This window comes from Schistocerca nitens, chromosome 1 (genome assembly GCF_023898315.1).
Source record: "Schistocerca nitens isolate TAMUIC-IGC-003100 chromosome 1, iqSchNite1.1, whole genome shotgun sequence".
NCBI classification, from domain to species: domain Eukaryota; kingdom Metazoa; phylum Arthropoda; class Insecta; order Orthoptera; family Acrididae; genus Schistocerca; species Schistocerca nitens.
In genome coordinates, this window is record NC_064614.1 from 183,314,730 (window position 1) to 183,339,788 (window position 25,059).

Below are 25,059 nucleotides of genomic sequence, written 5' to 3' on the forward strand. Positions count from 1 at the left end.
TATGACCCGTCTCTGTTCAAACTGTTACCCGCCCCAACCCCACCCAATATCGCTACATGGCCCTTGGGTCCTTTTTTTTTTTTTTTTTGAAAAATCCTTTTGTAGGGAACCTATCCTTTATCACTTCACTTTGCCCTGCATTTTCTTCGAATGCGCTGGTGGCCTGGTACGCTCCCCCTAAGCTTTCCTGCAACTAAGGGCCTGAACGTTGTCCATGGTTACTACGTAGCAGTAAAACTTTCTTCTTCCTAGGCTTCCTGATCTCGATTGAAGTCTGCTGCACATTTCGTGCTCCTAGTCATACCTGAAGCTCGTCTCCACTTAACCCTAGCAGCAGTAGATGCTTGATTTTAGTGTTGACAATAAAACTATTGGATGGCATTCTCTTTTTCCCTATCTTCCTAGCGACTGCCAGTTCTCTTCCACACTCTTCCCCTCTATCTCCTTAGATCCCGATCAATTCTTCTTTGTTTCCTGCAACATATAATACCTCAATTTGATTCGCGATGTCTGCCATCTTTGTTGGTTGGTTGGTTGGTTGACTTTGGGGAGGGGGCCAAACAGCGAGGTCATCGGTCCCATCGGTTTAGGGAAGGATTCGGAAGGAAGTCGGCTGTGCCCTTTCAAAGGAACCATTCCGGCATTTGACTGAAGCGATTTAGGAAAATCACGGGAAACCTAAATTAGCATTTCCAGACACATGTCTGAACCGTCGTGCTCCTGAATGCGAGTCCAGTGCGCCACCACGCTCGGTACAATTATTGTCAGCTACCACAGAGTACGAATGTCTCTGCAGCGATCATCACGTTCTACACATATTGTCAACGTTAAGCTGGAACTGGCACGTGATCTCAGGACGAGGCCAATAATTTAAGTCCAGTTCACACTGGCCATCACGACACGTCACGTCACAACAAAAAATTCCACAATGCATTTCTGACGGTGGCATTCATAGGGGTCGTCAACGACACGTCACGTCACCTCATGTCATTGTTTCTCAGGCAGAACGTTTTGGCGGTCAAGTTGTCAATTTTCGCAACTTTCACTCTCGTTATAGTAACTGATTTTGTATTTTTGTATCTTCGTGATCTTTAGATTATTATAATTCTTTGTTTTCGCGGTAAATTGCAAATGTTCCTTGACGACTTGGATATTTTTCCACTGAGTGTCCCTATACAATTAGGGTGGATATCCGAAAGCGAAAAATTATTTATCTTTTACAATAACTGAAGAGAGCTCACGCCCACAATGTGTATAACTTGACGAAGCAATTTTCATCACATAACATTTTAAGTGGAAAGATCAGCTTTCATGAAGGAGGAAGATGCAGTTGCTTATGAGGTTATTAATTACGTAAGAAAATTAAACATAATGGGTGCGATAAACAGGCTCCATTTCATTTTAATGCTATTTTTAATGTGCTTGTAAGTATAAATTTTTCCTTAGTAAATAAATGTCTGATTTTTGAAACTTTGTTCCACATCTCTGTGCTTTACGAAACCAAATAGGTCAAGAGTATACTTTATGGAGTTTGCATTGACCAATCATCAGCTTTGTCTTTCTTAGTTCCTCAGTCCCGATGCTATACCCTTTTTGTATCACGGATGGTGACCCATAAGCGATTTGACGTGACGTGATGTGATGGACAGTGTGAATACACGCTGCAGTGACGTTGTCACGACGTGATGCCTAGGAGCCCAGTTTCTTCTACATGTTAAATCCAAATTCTTATGGTGTCTACAAAACGCCTATACCAAATCCTCACCACCTACGAAGGAAACCTCTCTGTAACAGTGATATAATGACACTGAAAATAGCCAATATTGTGAAGCAATAGTGAAATCTGCGCGTGGAAGCAACAATCAACTGAGGCGCTGCAAGACTGTTTTCCTTCGCAAACTGTTGTTATAGGTCTTTGCGTTGGATAGTATACAAGGTGATTAACTATTTTGCTACTTTAGAAAATTAATTAAAAAAAATTAAAGCCTTGTATGGTAAAAGTAGCAAGACAAACAATTATGGACGCCGATTAAGCTAACGAAAGTGAAATTAAACCTGTAGCTGAACAATCCACAGCCCAGGGAAGTCAACTTGTCTATCGCTTTACAGTACTGTTAATAAATTAGAAGTGTGTTCTGCGGTAATGTCTGAACTCTTGGTAAAGCAAGATCCTTTGTTAAATGTGCAAATAAAAATGTCAGAAAAGCAAGATGCTCTATCGTGTGCACAGAATGAAAGTTCCAAGTTCCGTAAAACCAGACCTTATGTTTTATGAACTTGCGACAGAGCAATAGGCTTTGTCCGAATCGACAAACTGAAATTTCAGTAGAACAGGTTGCCTTAGCATCTGAAATTTCAGCAAAGCAGGACGCCTTAGTATATAAAATTGCAACAAGACCTGTCGCCCTAGCGACTAACTGGAGAGAAAACTGAGGCCAAGACTCGTTGCAGTGGAGAGGAGACTATAATGAACAAATAGAAAATGATTTTTACAATGCAAATCAGGTTTACTATACAGCGAAGCAAAAGATAAATTGAGTTTTAGACACCGAATTCATTACTTTTTTAAATACTTGAATGAAAGGACTGTAAATTTTAGTAAGAGGAATGTATTACACTATCAGGGACATGGTGGGAAGAGATGTCGGTGCTACATGACGTCTCTCTGTTAATACCCTTTGTTGTAATCGTGCTGTCGTCAAGGTAGATATAAGGCAAACACATTCGCATGTAATAATTTTCTACTTATATTCCTCCATCCAAATGGACTACAGTATTAAGAGACACGATATTGTGAAATAAACCAATAAGATGTATCATCAATAAGTCATCACTTGGCACAAGGGCGTTTTCGGTAGTGAAACGTCGTATAAAGTAAGACGCAGTGACTGGCATTAGTTCTCAAACGGGCTCTGAAACAAGTATTCGCTACGTGTAGCATAGATATTTTCGACAGGTTTGAGGTTAGATGTCCTGTTCAGCAAGACGTTATGATTTCTCAGTAAATTTTTAACACATACAATTTCAGAGCGACTCATACATTTCGCGAACCGACATATATCAGCGTCTTCCCATCGATTCAAATCATTACTATTCAAGACAGAAAGACGTCTTGTCACATGAACTACTTTGTAGAAAACCAGTGCTAAAATCCTTTATGTTCCTTTCGATTATGCAAATGCTACATTCCTAAGCTACGTATGTCTCTAGTAATATGATAAACATATGCAAAAGTTGTTCTCCGGCAGGTAGATTGCAGCAAGGTGTAAGCAGGCACAAGACTTTTTTTAAAAAATTATCCTTTGTCTGAGGCGTTAGGGTTGGAACTACACATCAAACGCTTGAGAGGGCGGTCAGACCACCTCCGATATCGGCCGAAATCGCCCTAACTATTCTGACCGTGGAACCGCAACACAGTGGTCGGTAACTTTGAAGCCCACTGTAGTTCCCACATACGCTGGCGGTGTATTGTTTGCAGCAGCAGCTAGCTTATTGGTGTGTGTTGGTGGGGGAGGGGAGACGTTGCTGTACTCACTTTCATTTCCTTTAAAGCTATACAGCGATGGAATGTACCATATCTTGCCAAAGTAACCAGGGCTACACTGTTTCATGAGTATTCCATTTATTACATATTTATGGTGAATACGTGCCTGAACAAACCAGATTTGTTGTCTGCGATTCAGAACAGGAAGAGGCACCATTAAGAAGGGAACCTCTAATGGAATCAGTTGGGCATTTCCACCCACCGCCACACCCTGAAGAATTTTTCATGAATGAAAATTAAATTACATTACTGCTGATATAGCGATCGTGGACTATCACTTGGAAAATTAAATCTAAAAAGAGTTTAAAGAGTGTAAGAAGACTAGATACACGTTGAGGGGCAGAATAAGTGCAATATTAGAAAGAAATTAGGTGATTTACATGTCAGAATATTACGAAATAATTGTTAAATAGAAATCAGACCTATTCAGTGGAGCATACGAAAGAATCACATCAAATTGGCTCTGGTTAATAGCTATGGTTTAGTACATGGAAAATAAATTCATTGGTTTCCCACATTCGATTATGCTAATGGAGAGTTAACTAAAAAACGTAACATAGAAATTAAAACTAGAAAATGACACGCAATTCACTTAACAGGTTTGATACACGCAATTTTTTCTCTTACTTAAAGTCATGTTATAAAGTCAGTTATGAAACTGACACAAAATAACGTGTTAAGAGAGAGTGGTGACAGACTTACCCAAATATGCATCATATTCTTCCAATCCATATGTGGCAAACAGCAAACCAGTGCTTAACAGTACTGGTTAAAAACAGTCTTTGTTGCAATTTTAGTTTTTTTTTTTATTTTTCAACGAGGCGTTTCGCCTTATTTAGGCAACGCGTTGATGGGGGCTCAGGTAGTAAGCATAATGCATTATGCTTACTACCTGAGTCCCCATCTTACTCTGTTAGTCTATCCTGTGAACGGGAACGCGTTATGCCGATCTTGGTGTCTCTCGCGTCCATCTAGAAAAGATAACCCGAAGATGCCTAAATAAGGTGAACCGCGTCGTTGAAAAATAAAAAAACTAAAATTACAACGAAGACTGTTATTAACTATTAATGCATCATATAGTCTGGTTTTAGTTTACTATGCGGCGTGAACTGACTGACTTGAGTGGGTTAGCTTCTGAAATGAAGGATTTTGCGTTGACAGGCATCTAACATAGATCTCTCTCTCAGATATTATTCAAAATTACCATATCGTTGTTATTTATTTATGGGACTGTTGTTCAGTAGGGAAGGTGTTGAAAAATATCAAAGAAATTAATAAAACAGATCTTCAGATCATATATTATATGGTGCGGTACTGGTAGTGATGCCTGTGTTTTTAGAAATTCCACGGAAAAAAGTTGATTGTGAAAATTATAAATATATCCATTTCTTGTTGTATTAGATTGTTTTAGCTACATTTTCAAAACATTTTTATCTTCTAAAAAAATTTTAAGTCGTTCATTCGTGCCAAAGTATTGCCTAGGCACTGCCAAGGTTCAGTTTCTCTCCCGAACCTCCGAGAGTAAACATGTTCCTTCGGCAGGGAGGAGGAAGAGGAAACGTCACTAGTAATGTGGGCATTTGGACTGGTAGAAGAACCAGCTCAAATGCGAGTCGAGTGCCGACGGAAATGCACAATTTGACCCGAACTGAAAGGCTGCCGACCCCAACTGAAGTAGTTGGCACGTGTGTCTTCATTGTAATGGAGTATTTTATCTACAATCGCCTAAAAGTGTATTCAGTTGCTAATTGTGCTTTAGTGTTCCCATACAAATGAATCTGTTCTTAGAGTTTTTTTTTAAAGAGAATGAACAGTCAATAAGTTGTAGAAACAAATTTCTCATTTTTCAAGTTGGAAGAGAAGTGTGAAATAAAGAAGCTTTAATCCTTGGAGAAACAGGAATTAGACAACGGCTTAGTTTAGCTTTCAGGCAGGATATAGAAAAACACAACGAGAACGTAAGAAATAATCGCCGTGATCTTTCCTGAATAATCGACTATATTAAGCTCTAAGGTGAGTTGAAGTATGTCGTACCTGGAAATGATGAAACAGCAGACGCTAACAATCCTGAAATAATCAGATGGCAAATGATTTCATTTCAGCTTAAGATGCAGCTGTGAAAGAGCACAGAGCAATGCTATAGTCTTTAAGGGTACATCCAAGAATAAGCAGAACGAGGTACTAGAGTGTATGTTATATGAATGTCTAGAGGAAGTTAATGCAGAAATAGCTAAGGCAGTTTTCATGTTTATGATATTAGATGAAAATTCTGATGTACCTTATAAATTTCGGTGTATGTAGTATTTCTTTATCTGTTATCCACTGGCGAGATTGTTGAAAGATTTTGGTTACATTTAAGTCCATCTGGTAACGTTACTTCCTCCTTAAAAGCTTGCTTTAAGTACGTCCTAGTCAACTTGTCCAAGAATATATAAAAAAAGTAGAGTTAGAGTTTGTGATGGTGCTTGCGCCATGAGCGGCAAGCATGCGGGAATTCAAATTATTGTAAGAGAAGGGTATCATTTCTCGTTTTAGGGGCATTGTTATGCACAACAACTGAACTTAATTCTTAACCAAGTTACAAGGCAAAATAAATAAGTAAACCTCTTTCCTAGTATTATTGTATAGCTATAAATATTCTTCTCTCAACATCTTAATAACTGTGAAACGAACACTCCCTCGTGGATAAACCACACGATAGAACTTTAAATCAAAAACAGTCCTGACTGTCCATAACAATAAAGAGGCTATTCTAAAATGTCTTCAGTACGCTGAAGATGCCAACAACCAGACGACAACTATGAATTACGCATTTGGCCTAAGGCTGAAACAGCAACAGCCAAAATTTTCCTTTTGCTTGGAGGTATTTTATAAAATAATTGCCCACTCGGGTATCTTGTACAGCAAATCACAAAAGTGCATCACTGATCCCGCAAGCAATAATACCATTAGAAAATTAAATTTTGAAAATTAGAGACTATAAGTAGGCTGTTTAGGTTTTTATGTTGGTAACGCCACGCCGCGCTTTATATGAAAATCACTGACTGTGCTGTGTGAAGTATGTGACTGGTTTGCACACTCACAACACCCACCTTTCCTCAACTAACTTACGTGCACTTAATATTCCATGTTGTTTCCCAATGTTAGACAATCGATGAGGCTGAGTTACCCAACTTAGCACTATTAAAATACTACAGCGATGCTTTTCCTAAGAATTCGCATCAGCTTATATTTATCCACATTTAAATCGAACTGTAAGTCACTATATTTTACTAATACGTCTGGTAAATGAAATGATGGTATGTCGTTGTTGGCCAGAAGGCATCTGACGCAACTCTTTCTGTTTCAAGCTACGTCAGCGACTTGCCCGTCGTTGTTATGAAGATTATTGTTAGGATAACGCAAAGACCCAGTCCCCTACCAAACAACGAGCGAGGTTGGACTCGCATTCGGGAGGACGACGGTTCAATCCCGCGTCCAGCCATCCTGATTTAGGTTTTCCATGATTTCCCTAAATCGCTCCAGGCAAATGCCGGGATGGTTCCGATTCCTTTCCCTACCCTTCCCTAATCCGATGAGAGCGATGACCTTGCTGTCTGGTCTCCTCCCCCAAACAACCCAACCAAACCCCTAGCAAACAAACCTTCCGACCCGGTCGGGAACTGAAACCGGGACCCGGCGATCAAGTGGTAGTGACGCACACCAGTGTACCACAAGCTGCGGACACATATACGCTGGGTGCAAGGCTAAGACACAAGATTGTAGTCATACATTTATTTTTAATTTTAACATAGTAAGATGTCCTTGAGACTCACTTACTAAATTTATAACTTCATCCGTAACAACATCCAAAACAGCGAAGGCTTGAAAAGAGGTAATACAGGGGAAGGTCGGTTAACATCGAACAGTGGATTATATCAGACAAAAGCTGTTTCTAAATCCTAGAGCTAGTGGAGGCGCCCAAATCACCACCGCTGCGTGTACTACGGGGGGATAAAACGGATCACACGAATTTGAATGAAAACTGCAATGTGTTTCGGAGCAAAATCATACTACCAGTTTTTAATTATAATTGTGGCGCACGAACATTACTTACAAGGGAACCTCCCCATCGCACCCCCCTCAGATTTAGTTATAAGTTGGCACAGTGGATAGGCCTTGAAAAACTGAACAAAGATCAATCGAGAAAACAGGAAGAAGTTATGTGGAACTAAGAAAAAATAAGAAAAATATAGAAACTGAGTAGTCCATGTGCAACATGTGCAACGTCAAGGACAGTGTAAGCGCATTGTCTTCGTGGTCCCGTGGTTAGGTTCAAGTCCTCCCTCGAGTGAAAATTTTACTTTGTTTATTTTCGCGAAGTTATGATCTTTCCGTTCGTTCGTTGACGTCACTGTACACTGTAATAAGTTTAGCGTCTGTGTTTTGCGACAACACCGCAAAACCGTGCGATTAGTAGAAGAAAGGACGTGCCTCTCCAATGGGAACCGAAAACATTTGATCGCAGGGTCATAGGTCAACCGATTCCTCCACAGAAAAACACGTCTGATGTATTCTATACGACACTGGTGACGGCATGTGCGTCACATGACAGGAATTTGTTGTCGACCCACCTAACTTGTACACTTGTCGAATGGGTAAAAAGATTCTTCTACCTTGCCCGATTTAGGTTTTCTTGTGGATGTGATAATCACTCCCAAAAAACTGATGAAAACATAATAGTTTGTCACATAAACTCAAAACAAAAAATTAAACTTTTCACTGAAGGGAAGACTTGAACCAAGGACCTCTCACTCCGCAGCTGTTCACACTAACCACGGGACCACGACGCTCTAGAGGTTATATTATCCTTGATGTTGCCTATCTTCCGCATGGACTACTCAGTTTATATATTTTTCTCATTTTCTCACAGTTCCACACAACTTCTTCCTGTTTTCTCGATTGATGTGTGTTCAGTTTTTCAAGGTCTATCCACTGTGCCAACTTATAACTAAATCTGAGGGGGGTGGGATGGGGAGGTCCCCTTGTTGGGAGTGAAACTTCCTGGCAATTTAAAGCTGTGGGCCGGATCGAGGCTCCAACTCGGGACCTTTGCCTTTCGCGGGCAAGTGCTTTACGATCCGAGCTACCCCACGCAGGTCCAGCGACACCTCCTCACAGCTTTAGTTTCACCAGTACCTCGTCTCCTGCCTTCCAAACTTCACATAAGTTCTCCTGCGAAACTCGTAGAACTTAGGAACGTTCTGTTTGATTTGCAAGTAGGTAATACTACATTTTTGTTGAGCGATGCCGTAGCGCTCGTGTGTCGTCTGCCATAGTGATGCTGAACGAGTGTGTGCTGCATGTCTGGATGAACTTTGCCGTTAGAAACTCGGTTTCATGCACCGGCATAGTTACGTGACACGCCGCCATTTTACACTCTATAATTCGCTGCCCTCTAATGGCAGCGAATCGGGAAAGTCGACCGAGTAATATGCGTGACATGTAACACCTCAACCGTTGGTGAGAAGAGTATAAAAAAGTCCTTTTCAGCACGCCCTCGTATCTTTAGATACAACTGATAGTATTATTTGTTTTTTTTTTTTTAGGTTGTACCAGCTTCCAGCCCAAGAGTGAACTACCACTACCATAAATCTTTTACACTCTATAACAATATGAAGTCTGATGCAACCCTCCAAAAATTGAAAAGACTAAAATGCAAAGTGTAGAAAATAATATTTAAAAAATATGTGTACGGATATTCCTAACAGTATTGAGTTTTATAATTATACTTAGTAACGTATCATAGTACTGTTCAATATTCCATTACAACCTTCAGAAATAATACAATTTCGTGTCCGACAACACTTACCCGTCATCTACGTGTAACGATTATCTGTAAATAAAAGATGGAATGCAGGGAGAATCTGAATAATGGAAATAATGATCGTAGACATACATCAAACGCCCAAGTAAATGGCCAAGTACAATTCTGTTTCTGAAAATTTCTTTTCGACCGTACCAGTTCACTGCGGTCGATTGACTTACATATTCAGACAGTGCTGTTTGCCTCGCCTATGTTATTCACGAAGAAGAGCTTTCAAAACGACAAAGGCTGTTGGTGAAAGGCCGCAACAGCTGCATTTAGTCCTTTGGAACTGCTTCCCTGTGTCGTGAAAGCGGCCTCGCTGCTCCCCGGCCGTGCTAATGTCACTGATTTCTGTTTTACACTCTCAGCTGCTGTTGGAATGGATAGTGCGGCGGTGGAAGTAAACGAAGTGTTCATTGTCAAATGGCAAACCGTCCAGACAAATTAGCGGTGCTCGGAAATGATAGCACTTGAAATGCCGTTCGCTTCTGAATTGTTGTTGACAGCCGAGACGGCAAAAAACCTGAAACTAAATGTAACCTTTCCAGAGAACTGTTCGAAGAGTTATAGGAATCAAGCACCTCTTAGGTTTCCTGCTCGCTATTTATACAGACGTTGATTACGTGAGGCACACTAACACACTATAGCCGTGGCATTAGACTTGACGTAGCATAAATTTTGTAGTTGTAGCGGGGTTGATGTAGTTTACTGCCAGTTCTATTAAATTTTTTGTACGTTTTCATCGTATGATATAATTTTCATTTCCATAAGCTAACTTTAATATATAAACGTTAAGAGCGGCGTTTAGAGCTATGGTAAAAACGTCAAGATGTACCTTCCCTCTTGTTCATATATCTCTGCAAACACATTTCGTGTACTGACAAGAATTAAAATTTTTTGTAGTATACAACTGAATATAACGTATTTTCATCAAATTACCATTTGTAGGAAACCAAATCGTAACTTCCACAGAATCATCATTTACAGTTTCACGTGTAACTGCTTTTGTTGAGTTTATAAAATAAGTTTTCATTGCGACTTTTTTATTTCTACAATGAAAGGTACATCTGAGTTGTTCAATGCTCTGTTCCATCTTAACAGATGGATTTAATTCGAATGTAAATTCTTTTTTGTCTTCATTTTTACGTTATGTTTTTGCTAATCTTATTACACTCTATCTGAGGTTAATAAACTTCTCCTCCGCCTCTTTAGATCTATGTAGAATCGTAGATTTTAACAATTTATTGTCACTAACTGAAAAGTGCTGGAACTACCTGTCATTTGTGAGGCCTTCGTCATTGTTTATTTAGCGGAACACCGGTTAGCAAGCTGAATAGTTCGACGTGTATCACCGCCTGTGGACACTGCCGGCGTCCAATACTCGCAATGTTGTTTCTCTCGGTCCAGAATCCCGACACCTCACAAACTCACACATAGCAATAGGGACTCAGGTAACCATACTCATGGTACGCCAACCTACTAAGGACCGGAGAGGTTCACATGACACCACTGCTAAACTTTGGGAGCTATACAGCAGTCTCAGCTCAGACTGATTTTGTGCTACTTTTTAACGCTAATAACAGAACTTCGAAAATTTTACATTCACGACAGCTGCAAATATTGACTCACTAGTAAGTTTTCAGTGCAGCTAGTGAGCAACCAAATTATCATTGTTCCCAATAACACTGTCTATAAAGATAGCTGCTTACCTTCGAGTTACTGACAGCTGCGCAGTGCGACGATCTGGACTCTAACTTTCGGATCTACCCTGCCGGTCCACATAATCGTACGGTGTGATGAATGGGGCTACGCTGTGTTCTTAGTAGTCACCTTCCTTCCGCTGAGGTATACGTAATGGAACCAAACAAACTCGGGCTTGTGTGTGACCCATATGGTGAAAAATAAGTCACAGAACGGCTAAAAACGGAAGACTTCCAAGAATGATGAAAACAAGGAAAACTCCGCTACGTGAATGGAAACGTAAAATACCAATAATTAAAATATTATAGAAAGAAAAACCGGAGAAAACCAGGAAGTCTATCGGAAAAAGCTACCTGAATAGACGACATGGGACCAAGGTATCACTACACAATTAGTATAGAATTTCCAAATTTGTGTGAATTCCTAAGGGACTAAACTGCTGAGGTCATCGGTCCCTAGACTTACACACTACTTAAAGTAACTTATGCTAAGAACAACACACACACCCATGCCCGAGGGAGAACTCGAACCTCCGGCGGGAGCGCCGCGCAATCCGTGACATGGCGCCTCCAACCGCGCAGCCACTCCAGGCGGCAGTTATTATAGAACAACTATTTTGCACACACCGCTGAAGAGAACGTACTTCTAGGACGAGTGTAGTAAATTCATGGAAGCTTAAATTTCTTCCCGCAAGGGTCTACAAGGAATAAGGGAATATCATTACCTAAACGTTCATGCGAAAGCCAAATCTCGTCTGATCACACGTGTGGATTACAGCAACATTCCTCCTCTGATAGAAATGTAATTTCAGGTAATACAGACAGAAGTGATGAAATTAAAATGTAATTAATTCCGTGAAAATTTAGGATAATTAATCAGTTAAATTGCCAATCGGTCGCGCATGGTATTGCAGATAATTACTCATAAAGCCAGTTTCATTTACACCTAAACATACACTCCCGGGCCCTTACGCCCAAAAACCCACTCCTTCGTTTCTGCTACTATCAACAACGCCAAAGGATTTTAAATCCATGCGATTACGTATATTTAGCTTGCAAACACACATATATTTCCCCTGGAATTCTCTTGAATCGTGTGTTCTAGTGGAACGATGTTGCTTTACTTTTTCCACCTTAATAGATCAGCAAAAAACATTGCTAACTAATGTAAGACCGGCGTAAACTACAATTTCATGCTTACCGAACGAGTTGGCGCAGTGGACTCGCATTCGGGAGGACGGCGGCTATCCTGATTAATATTTTCCGTGATTTCCCCAAATTGCTTCATGCAAATGCCGGGAGGGTTCCTTTGAAAGGACACCGTCGTCTTCCTTCCGTATCCTCCCTAATTCGATGGGATCGATGACCTCGTTGCTTGGCCTGCTTCCCCAAATCAACGAAACAAACATGTGTATCTAAAATAACGAAGTTTTGCTTCAAATAATTGCTCAGACTTTTAGCGTTGCAACTTCTGCTGCTATCCTAATCCTTTGTTACACCCTCCGTTTAATTATTGGAGCAAATGATGGATAAATTTGATTCTAGAGCCATCCACCGACTGAAGCTTGCTGACGTTCACCATTATACGAAGGCACTTTAAAAAGTAGGTTACACGTCATTATGGCAGCTTAAGTGACTTTTATAAAATGTTTCGATGTACTTCACACTGATACAGATACATCACACTGTCTTCAACATAATCAACAATCCTGTGTACGCATCCGTCGGAACTTTTTACTAATCGTTCAATTCCTCGACCATAGATGTCCGCTCCTTGGTCAAAAACCATTCGTGTACCGCTGTGTGAACGTCCTTATCTTTCGACTCGACGATCTCTCAGTTTGCCGAAAAAATTGCCGGGAATTTTTCGTCTGCGGCCGATGTCGATGTCCTTCCTTCCTGATCAGCATCATCCATGTCTGTGCAGCGTTGGTCAAATTGTTCGCACCGTTTCACTAGGGCTCGAACAAGACATTGCATGAGGTCCGTATGCCGCCAGAATTTTTACGTTGAATCTGTGCACAAGAATCGTACTGTTCCGCGTACTCCAATTTTTTGGCACGTTTCCAATTTTTCTTTTATTTATTTGGCCTCCAGAGTTGGTATATATAAAATGCATGGTTACTGTGTATACAGAAGTGTGTGAAGAGAATACATAAGTCAATATTTACAGACACACAAGCTCAAGCTTTCGCAGTTTTGTCCGCCATAAATTGTTAACAAGTAAATGTAGAAGTAAATTAGATAGCTTTCATTTATCCGTTCCCCACCACTTGTCAAATGTAATAATATGTAAGACATAAAGTGAAATATGCGTAGCACTGAAACCTACAGACTGTTCCCTAAACTCTTAAAGAGACGAACAATCAATTTATAAAGGTGAATGTCTTTTATAAACAAAAGAGAAGACACTGACTGAGGAAGGTGTTATCCCATAGACAGCAAAGTTTTCAAAAAGTCTGATCGTTCAGACTCAGATTTGGGACACGAAAGCAATACGTAGTTTACATCAGCTTCCGTGTCACAATCACACTCATATGCAGAAGAGCGGTAAACGTTAATTCGAGGAGAGGCGTGTTCGAGCTGGAGTCAAACGATGATGGAAATCGCTGATCGGTACAAATGTGTCCTCGTAAGCCACGACCTTATAGAAATTATAAGTTGTAACACCTCGTAATAACCAGGTTTCGTTTTTGAGACACGTTCCACATTCCTTGACATTGAGAGTTTCAGTGGCTCTTGACCTCAGGTAAATAGTCTGTAAGCGGTAACTCGAAATCAGTGCCTATAAATGCAGTTTTTTACATCAACCTAACCATTATAGCGAATGCAAGCGTGATGATGCATCCACAGGAAATGAATTGTCTGTACCATCCATTAACTGCTAACATACACCAGTACCACATCCAACATATAACTATTGGGTGTTTTAATCTATTTTCGCTGCTGAATATTTTTAAGGACAATCTGGGAGTCAGACACTATTAATATCTTGAAGAAGGGATTTTAAGACATAAACCTGAGAATTTCCAAAAGTATCACTGTGTGCACTGTGAGAATAGCAGTGCTTTTAGATCGTTGGAGGGCTTTCCAGACTTGGGTCTGAGAGCATAGAAAAGCACGTTCAAATGAGAATTTCTGGAGCCAACGTTTTGTATACGGACATAACGGGGTCACTGAGCTGCAGCGACACGTTTAATGCTGCAATCTACATCAAAACTTTCCGATCTGGTCATAATGAAGTAATAGACTGAAATCCGAGAGCTGTAAAGTCATTAAAATAAAGAAAAATGCGAAAAAAATCGAATAGAAAGAGTGACGGGAGACGAAGTATCAAAGCTGGTAGAGACGCCCGGACTTTTTTCTTCTTATATAGGAGGTCGTCCATAATCGGTACCTCCACTGGAAGGGCATTTGTCAGTGTTGAACGCATGGCTGCAGAAGAGGTACGGCGCGCTCTGTATAGAAGAGTAGCTAATTTGGACAGATAAATCTTTGGCACACTGTTACACAGTATTAAGAGCATATTCCTGTCGAATTGAATAATCCCTCGGTACCTGGCCAGGAGAAAGCTCAGAAGCACTCCCCACCTTACACGGGCAAGGGAGCGAATAATATTTGAATGTTCTTCGCACTTAGTAACACCAGATTGAATGTAAGGCACCCAACATAACAAACAGTGAAATATCACTCCTTGGAATATAGTTTGAGATTTTAACTGGACAGTGTACTTTCCACACGTGGCGTGACGTCAACGCGAGCAGCATTCGATTTGCAAAAAGAGACGGCCATTAACCTCTCATCCGAAATTTATAGCCTGTTGGCAGACAGTCATTCTTTGACGTGTGATATACCGTAATAGTAATGCCGTTTTGGCCTGAAGATACGAGTTTGCTCTGGAATAACCACATCTATATCCCTACGTAATGTAACATTTTAGTGGGGAGAGTGACTATGCGTTGTAAATGAGTAGAATACGGAATATACAAAGGTTTGTGTAGAATTACACCATATGGATAGCCATGGTAGACAAGAAAAATACCGAGCATGTAGCCTTTGAATGTGACATAGACTCTTCTTGAAGCCACCAGGATGCTTATACCATGAAGCATCCACAAAAGAATTTCGAATTCCAGCAGCTTGTGCAAGGGAATCGGTATGTGAACGCCATCATTACCCTTCATTCCACACTTTTCTTAAAACACCAACTTATTTTTTCCTTTTTTTGTATTTGGAATTGTTCAAGAATATAGAAGATGGGCTCAACAGGTCGATGAACTCCTGAATGATTGTACAGCTGATAACCAAGGAATCTTACCCAGCCGGCCGAAGTGGCCGTGCGGTTAAAGGCGCTGCAGTCTGGAACCGCAAGACCGCTACGGTCGCAGGTTCGAATCCTGCCTCGGGCATGGATGTTTGTGATGTCCTTAGGTTAGTTAGGTTTAACTAGTTCTAAGTTCTAGGGGACTAATGACCTCAGCAGTTGAGTCCCATAGTGCTCAGAGCCATTTGAATCTTACCCTCTGTAAATACTAGGAACTCGACAATAAAGGAGCCAGCACCTGCTACTGAGGAAGTTGAGGCAGCCATCATGGAGCTGAACAATAATAAGGCCTCAGAAATGTATCTAATACAAGCAGAACTCATTAAAAATGCAGCAAAGGAATTTGTCAAATTTTACAGATGCTTTTAATGAAGATTTAGATACATGGAAGTATCCCTTGTTATTGGAACATATGGTGATCCTATGGTGTGCTCTAACTACAGAGGAATTTGCCTATTAACTGAAGCATATAAAATATTCTCTAATATCCTTTTTAATAAGCTTACATCTCATGTTGGTGACTATCGTCAAGGAAGACCTGCTGTTGATCAGATCTTCACAAAACGGCAAATATTAGAAAAATCGGAGAATTTGGGACTGATAAACATCACCTCTTTATAGGCTTCATAGCAACCTACGAAAGCCATGACGGAAGGGAGCTATATACAGCAATAGAAGAGTTATACATCCCTAATAAATTGATTGCCTTAGTGAAAGCTACTGCAGAAGACAACTGTTAAATTAAAATACATAATATGCTATCAAGTACTATCAGAAAAACGGAGTAAGACAGGGAGAAGTATTATCATCTCTTCTGTTGAATATAGCCTTGGAAGCGATTGTAAGAGATGCAGGTATCAATACCAGAGCGGCTAACCTCTATAAATAAGTTCAGGTGATGGCATATGCATACGATATTGATATGATTGCAAGAACGCCAAGAGCAATGAAAGAAGCCTTTAAAAGTCTTGAAAGAGCTGCTAGTAAGATGAAACTACAAATAAATGAAGAGAAAACTAATTACATTCCGGTAATTAAGAAAAATTATCCAAATGAGCCCACATGCATAGAAACTGGTTCATAAAAGTTTCATGCTGTGCTTAGTTTCAGTTACTTGGGATGAGAAGTAAACTGTAAGACAATGTCAGCTCTGAGATCCAAAAACTAATATTGCCCCCTAACAAGTGCTACTATAGCTTCAGAAAATACATGAAATTTAAGTAGCTGCTCAGAGAAACTAAATTTATGACGTATAAAGTTTTAGTGAGGTCGTTGCTAACATACGGTGCCGAAACAAGGACATTAACATAATTTGACGAAATCCCACTGGGCATATTTGAAAGAAAGATCTTGAGACAAATTCGTGGGCCAGTAGAAAAAAAATGGTGTTTTTAAGACGAGATTCAACTATGAATTGTGTGATGTGTATTCTAACCAGACACCGTCAGCTACATTAAGATTAATAGGCTCAAATTGGCAGGACATGTACTGAGAGCAAACAACAGAATGATCAAGAAGATATTCAGCACAGTGCCTGAACGAACCAGGAGAGTAGGAAGATAAAAGCTTAGGTGGGAGGAGGGTGTCAGAGAGGACATAACGAAAATTTTATTTCAAAATTGTAGGAATTCGGTTCTAAACAGGGAAGCATGGCATCATCTTCGAGAGATGGCCAAGGCTCACAGACGGCTGTTGAGCCAGTGATGATGATGATGATTATGATGATGAAGGATGTCTGGAAAGTGTTGAAAAAATAATACATTAATTCCGGAGAAAGATAATTTTTTACAACTTGCGTTTATGCAAAACTGTGAAAATTATCATATTCATTCATATGTGATACTTTGCTCTTATGCAAAATCTTGTGAAATTAACATCATTAATATACATTTGTTACTTATAAAAACGTAGTTTAAACTCCAAATGACAACATTTTTGATATATTTAATGGTACTATCGAAAATGGATGGATGTGACATGTCTATAAACACTGTGGAATACAAGATAGCAGCTTTTGTCTTCATTCAAATATTATGAGGCTAATCACATTTCCTGATACTGTAATTTCTGGTCATTATCTAATCTAAATTGTGGATTATTTTCTTGCCCAGTGTAAGCTTCAGTTCTGAGTGCCAACCCTATTTCTTCATGCAAACGAAATGTTTATAGCCCCACATTTATTGTTTGTCTTTCATATACATCTTCATGTGTTACGTTGCTTTATTTGCACAAATCTGTTCATCAGTTGATAAACGCTCACTAACTACAACTGGAAGACTTTTCTAACAGGATCAATTAAAGGCCCAACTTTTTCACAATTTGTCATGACCTCGACTCCCATTATCCTGTCGCTTCGTATTGTCATTGGAATGTAAATGTCATGTGACTATGGCCTCCCGTCGATTAGACCGTTAGCCGGGTGCACGTCTTTCGATTTGACACCACTTCGGCGATCTGCGCGTCGATGGGGATGAAATGATGACGATTAGGACAACACAACACCCAGCCCCTGAGCGGAGAAAATCTCCGACCCCGCCAGGAATCGAACACGTGCCCTTAGGATTGACATTCTGTCGCTCTGACCACTCGGAACGTGGTCATTAGACTCGCAACGTATCTGTGGGACAATTCTGTTTTACTACCTTGACACCAATAACATCATTCCAGTGGTCACCAACACAGGTAGGATAAGCCAGAAAGCTAATGACACATATACCTATAAATTTATGTCATGAACATTGCAGTTAAATCCTTTGTTTGGATTTATGCGTGTGCTGTAAGGGTTAATTTCATCTATAGCTTTGCCATTAATTTTTCAGTAAAATGAATTTAAAAATATACTGCGTAGACAACTCTAACATTCATTCGGACAGTGCGGTATTTCCTTTGAATCTAAACAGGTCATTTACAAATGAAGTACCTTGTTTTTCCCAGTGGTTCGATTTTTCCGTTTCTTTGTGCTTTTTAGAAGAGTGTAGTACCGGTTTATCACCAAGAATTTCATTATTGTCATCCTCCAAAAATTTATTTGAGTTATGTGTAGTCTTTATAGTAGCCTCGCTGTAAGTATCTGCAGATTAACAGTATGCATGGCATTTACGGATGTACTAGGATTTTCATCCCAATCGTCAAAATCTTCAGTGTCAGACAGATAATCTAGCACAATGAAACCTTCATAAGTAGTCACATTACGTCGTCCAGTTTCGAAATATGAGAACGACTGATTTATAACATTAGAGCTAGCACGAGAAACAAGAAGATACTTGAATGAAGGAAACTCTAATTCGTTATCGTTGGATTGTTCGAAGGAGTATTACTACGCACAATTGCATGTACGCAAACAAAATGTATCCATTTAGTACTTACGTATTTATTAACACAAATACCGGATGAACTGAATAGCATACTCTGCAAAGGATACAAAAGCACTATATACACTCCTGGAAATGGAAAAAAGAACACATTGACACCGGTGTGTCAGACCCACCATACTTGCTCCGGACACTGCGAGAGGGTTGTACAAGCAATGATCACACGCACGGCACAGCGGACACACCAGGAACCGCGGTGTTGGCCGTCGAATGGCGCTAGCTGCGCAGCATTTGTGCACCGCCGCCGTCAGTGTCAGCCAGTTTGCCGTGGCATACGGAGCTCCATCGCAGTCATTAACACTGGTAGCATGCCGCGACAGCGTGGACGTGACCGGAAGTGCAGTTGACGGACTTTGAGCGAGGGCGTATAGTGGGCATGCGGGAGGCCGGGTGGACGTACCGCCGAATTGCTCAACACGTGGGGCGTGAGGTCTCCACAGTACATCGATGTTGTCGCCAGTGGTCGGCGGAAGGTGCACGTGCCCGTCGACTTGGGACCGGACCGCAGCGACGCACGGATGCACGCCAAGACCGTAGGATCCTACGCAGTGCCGTAGGGGACCGCACTGCCACTTCCCAGCAAATTAGGGACACTGTTGCTCCTGGGGTATCGGCGAGGACCATTCGCAACCTTCTCCATGAAGCTGGGCTACGGTCCCGCACACCGTTAGGCCGTCTTCCGCTCACGCCCCAACATCGTGCAGCCCGCCTCCAGTGGTGTCGCGACAGGCGTGAATGGAGGGACGAATGGAGACGTGTCGTCTTCAGCGATGAGAGTCGCTTCCGCCTTGGTGCCAATGATGGTCGTATGCGTGTTTGGCGCCGTGCAGGTGAGCGCCACAATCAGGACTGCATACGACCGAGGCACACAGGGCCAACACCCGGCATCATGGTGTGGGGAGCGATCTCCTACACTGGCCGTACACCACTGGTGATCGTCGAGGGGACACTGAATAGTGCACGGTACATCCAAACCGTCATCGAACCCATCGTTCTACCATTCCTAGACCGGCAAGGGAACTTGCTGTTCCAACAGGACAATGCACATCCGCATGTATCCCGTGCCACCCAACGTGCTCTAGAAGGTGTAAGTCAACTACCCTGGCCAGCAAGATCTCCGGATCTGTCCCCCATTGAGCATGTTTGGGACCGGATGAAGCGTCGTCTCACGCGGTCTGCACGTCCAGCACGAACGCTGGTCCAACTGAGGCGCCAGGTGGAAATGGCATGGCAAGCCGTTCCACAGGACTACATCCAGCATCTCTACGATCGTCTCCATGGGAGAATAGCAGCCTGCATTGCTGCGAAAGGTGGATATACACTGTACTAGTGCCGACATTGTGTATGCTCTGTTGCCTGTGTCTATGTGCCTGTGGTTCTGTCAGTGTGATCATGTGATGCATCTGACCCCAGGAATGTGTCAATAAAGTTTCCCCTTCCTGGAACAATGAATTCACGGTGTTCTTATTTCAATTTCCAGGAGTGTATTTTTTTACGTTCTGGAGTTGTTGCTTGCAAATACGAACAGTCATCAAAAAAAGAGAAGAATGAGTGTCACACTGACAATGCTGTACAGAGTAGCACACACTGGCGCGTGTTGAGTTCAGTAGCGCACTGTAGTGGCAGATTCCCTTTCAGTTCCGTTCATAAAGCATCATTGCCCATCTGCAACGCGGTTTCTAGTGCTAAACTTCAAGGACAACGACGAAAATGGAGCCTAAACCTCGCTTCGCACATGTGCAAAGCAGCGCAAAGGATACCCTGCCTTAACGTGAAGGAAAGTTTGTTTCGTTTGAAAGGCTGGCGTAACATCCCCGGCAAGCAAATACATGCTGTACGTAGTCCGTTTAGCTTTTTGAATCCATATTGACTCCAGTGCATCAAATAATCATGTTCAAGCCTTTATTCCAGTCTCATTTTTACCATTCGCTCCAGAGTGTTTACAACTCACGACGACAACGCGATCGGTCGATAGAGACCATATTTGGATCTTTTACACTTCTCACAACTGGGATTACAACTTGCGTCTTCCCTATTGCACAGAGGTTCTGTTACATCCAACATTGATTAAAAATGAACAAAAACAAATCTTCCGCATACAAGGGTGGGCTCGCAAGCCTACAACAATGAATAAAATCAATACCAGGATAGATGTCGCTCGATAATTTAATAGTTGTATTTGGTTCTGCTTCAGAGAAAGGTCGATTATATGACGAAAGTCATCTTCAACAGGAGACGGATGAGTTAGAAATGAGACCGTGGAGTGGCGAGCGTAGCCAGGCAGTGGTATTAAGCAGAAGGGATGACAGACGGAAATTTCGAAAGACTTTGTTTTGTACCAAAATGCTTGTCATACTGGATGCTCTATTGAGAGAATAACAAAACTAATCCGGCTGTCCGTTTTGTTTTCAGGAATTTGAGAACACACTCATTCGCTTTTCTCACTTCCCAGACATTATCAAAAAAATGGTTCAAATGGCTCTGAGCACTATGGGACTTAACATCTGTGGTCATCAGTCCCCTAGAACTTAGAACTACTTAAACCTAACTAACCTAAGGACAGCACACAACACCCAGCCATCACGAGGCAGAGAAAATCCCTGACCCCGCCGGGAATCGAACCCGGGAACCTGGGCGTGGGAAGCAAGAACGCTACCGCACGACCACGAGATGCGGGCAGACATTATCCAAGGTAGAATTCTGACGATAGGTTGTCAAAGCAAGTCAGCGTTTTGCAACTTCTCTAGGACATTCGGGATTCCATTACAGAGAGGAATGTTGCTTCATAGCAGTTAACTCTTGCGAATGCTGACATCCGCTGCGAATTCCATGGCGTTGATTAAATTTTGGTACACTTCTGCTTCCCGTAAGCCACGATGCATGTTTTCCAGTTTCCGTCGAACTGCGTCCTTATCTTTGTCCCAAATGGCTTCTGAATTATTCCAGTTATTGTAGCCTGACATATATGTGTCGTCATCAACGTTTAGGTTAAGGGATAACTCTACTGGTAGATGATCAGATCCCAATAAATTTGTTTCAAATTGCCAGTTAGAAACTTCAATAAAGCAGGGTGAGCAAAGCGTTAAATCTATGGCACAGCCTCTACTGAAAGGTGAACTCCATCGTTGACATCACTGGGCTATAGTCTTCAATAACATTCATCAAGGCACTGCAATTTCTGTCTGTCTCCTACACACAATACATAATGATATTGTAGGAATCCACACATTGTAAAAGGAGGCCGAAGCTGGCTTATTATCATACTGACCAGAAAGTAAGCCATACTTTTTATTGAAATTTCATCCTCGAAAAGTGAGGGTTCTGCCTATATCCACCACCTTCTCTTCTTTACAAACAACTGCAGTACAAAAATTAAGATCATTTGCAACAATACAACTAGCGTATGTAGCCTAAAATGGAGACAAGGCATATTATTACGCAATAACGCATACTTTTAAAGGTGTTTTATTGGCGTTGACATTGTGTAGGTAGACCAGTATTGTGTCGTTAGATTATATTTCAGTTTCAGTTGGATATTGCTAAAAAAGGCCTCATTTATGACGAGATGAACGTCCATTTAGAGCGAAAAGCGTCATCAGTCCTAGGGATTCGGCGTAATAACGATGCAAACTTGAACCTTACAGTTGTGCATGATGCCAGACCCGCAACTAACAGTGAGGCCGGAAGAAAATATGGACTGAACGAATTGAATGTGCGACGTTAGGTAGGTTCAGAAGAAAAGTGGAAGATGGAAAAAGATATTTTCAACGAGAAAATCGTTCGGGGGACAGAAATGTGGCAGGTAACCTTGAAATTACCTTCTACTGCCAAGATAAGAGGAAATATGGATGTCCAGCTCACTAGGAGTTATCCGACTGAAGGTCTTGGAAATCGTAAAAGTCTTAACGTTGCAAAACAAGAATTTCGTGCGTGTATTAGTTGCTGTCGTCGGTTTATGCGGAGAAATGGCCTTGTTCTGCGAGGAAGTACTACGAGGGCTATTCCGAAAGTAAGGTCCGATAGGTCGCGAAATGGAAACCACGGTAAAAATCAAAAATGTTTTATTTGCAACAGTTAGATACACCTTGCAGCTACTTATCTCCATAGTCGCCGACCCGACTTAGACGTGTATCGTAGCGTTGTACCAACTTTCCCATACCCTCGCTATAGAAGGCAGTCGCCAGTGCTCTCCGCCAATTCTCTACGCTGGCCTACGGCTCGTTGTCTTGTGCCGAAATGTTGTCTTCATAACCAGCGGTTCATGTGACCAGAGCTGAAACTCAGAGGGAGACAATTACGGGCTGTATTGTGGGTACTCTCACATTTCCATTTGAAAACGATGCAGGAGCATCTTCATTGCCCCTGCAGAATGCGGCTGAGAATTGTCTTGAAGACGAAACAGCACGACAGTTATGTAATGTTAGCTGCATAGGATAACTGTGATGTTAGCTGTTACAGCCGATGGGGGAAGTTTATCATCTTATGTCATTCTGCTGAAGAGAAAAGCCATGCCCAAAGAAAATTTTCGAATGGGCTCAGTGATTTGCTGGCAAGAAAATTGCCGGATGACAACGCAACTGACAACTGACTGGTTTCTACTGTTTGGAAAGGCAGACTTGCTTGCTTACGAGAGTCATACTAGTTTCGGTAGTTCTTAAGGGACATCTACACTGCTGAAGTGGAAGATAAACTTGTCGCAGAAAAGACAAATCTCTGAAGGAACGACTTCAAAACTACAGTTACTGGATGTGGCCATTAACAAACCTCCGAAATTGACTTCTGGAAGAAGACAATGTCTTTACACTGTCTGGTAACATTAAGAAGCCACTCGTCACCCTTTTGTGCCAATGGATTCTTGCTTCATGGTCCTCAGTACCATCAGAGTCCATTATCAACGCGTTCAAGAAACGCCGCATATCGAATGCGGTGCATGTGTGAAGACGATGAGGACAGTGATAGGAGAGATAGTGACGAAGTGAATACCGTTACTGATAGTGATGAGAGTAAATAAGACAAAATATATTGCCACTTTGTTGTACCAAATGTTAGAACTAAATGGTAACGGTAAATACCAACGTCTCATATTTAAGTACGAATAAATTTTCGTTAATTTTCATCCTCTCAATCAGAGTGCGGCTCATTTTCGAGCAAAATCTTATTTCTTTAATTTCTTCTTCGAAATTTACGGGTGCACCAAATATGGTAAGTGTTTCCTGTCATTCAGAATACTATGGAGGGGAGTTTTATCTAGCGAGACGACTGTGAAGGTTCCGTGAGCAGATTGTATTTACACAGTAACTACGAGGGTTGCCCAGAAAGTAATACCACTATAGCACTCCGTCATCAGGCCACAAATGGCCCATGGGGGCCATCCGACCGCCGTGTCATCCTCAGCTGAGGATGCGGATAGGTGGGGCGTGTGGTCAGCACACCGCTCTCCATGTCGTTACGATGGTTTTCTTTGACCGGAGCCGCTACAACTCGGTCGAGTAGCTTCTCAATTGGCATCGCGAGACTGAGTGGACCCCGAAAAATGGCAACAGCACATGGCGGCCCGGATGGTCACCCATCCAAGTGCCGGTCACGCCCGACAGCGCTTAACTGCGGTGATCTGATGGGAACCGGTGTATCCACTGCGGCTAGGCCGTTGCCCCGGAACGTAATACGCCACATTTATTTTTATTCAACAGTTCCTTATTGAACATGATGAGAATTACACACACGAAAGAATGGTGTTTTATCGAAGCATTCTATTTGTCCACGTAATCTCCATCGCGTTTTGTAGCCTTCCTCTAGTGCGAAACAACAGTGTGTATACCTTGACGGTACCAATCCTTGTCCTGGTGGCGGAGACAGTGCTTCACTCCGTGAATCACCTCCTCATCGTCCCCAAAATGTCTTCCACGAATGCGTCTGTCCTCGCGAACGACAACATCAGCTCGCGGCAGCATGTCTGGTGTGACAGACGTGGATGGTCTCCCGCCCGCTGCAAATCATGGAGCTCCGCTGAATCGCCTTCTGATGACATCACTCTCCGTTCCCAGCGACTAAAAGTACTTCTATCGACAGCAGGTGCTCCATATATTTTGCACAAGCGTTTGTGCGTATTCCCCACAGTTTCTTTCTATGCATTGATAAATTTAATGACAGAACATTGCTTGTAACGTACATCACCTAGAGTCGCCATTTTGAAACTGTCCTGCCGTCACGCTATCTGTCGGAAACGACGGAAACTTGGCGCACTCACTCAGGAGGCTTCAAGTAATACATAC

At 41.8% G+C, this 25,059-nt stretch overlaps 1 pseudogene; it reads right to left on the reverse strand.

Annotated features, from left to right (window-relative positions):
* Positions 1-24,321: 24,321 nt before the first annotated feature.
* Positions 24,322-24,439, reverse strand: LOC126209771 (5S ribosomal RNA; annotated as a pseudogene).
* Positions 24,440-25,059: the final 620 nt, after the last annotated feature.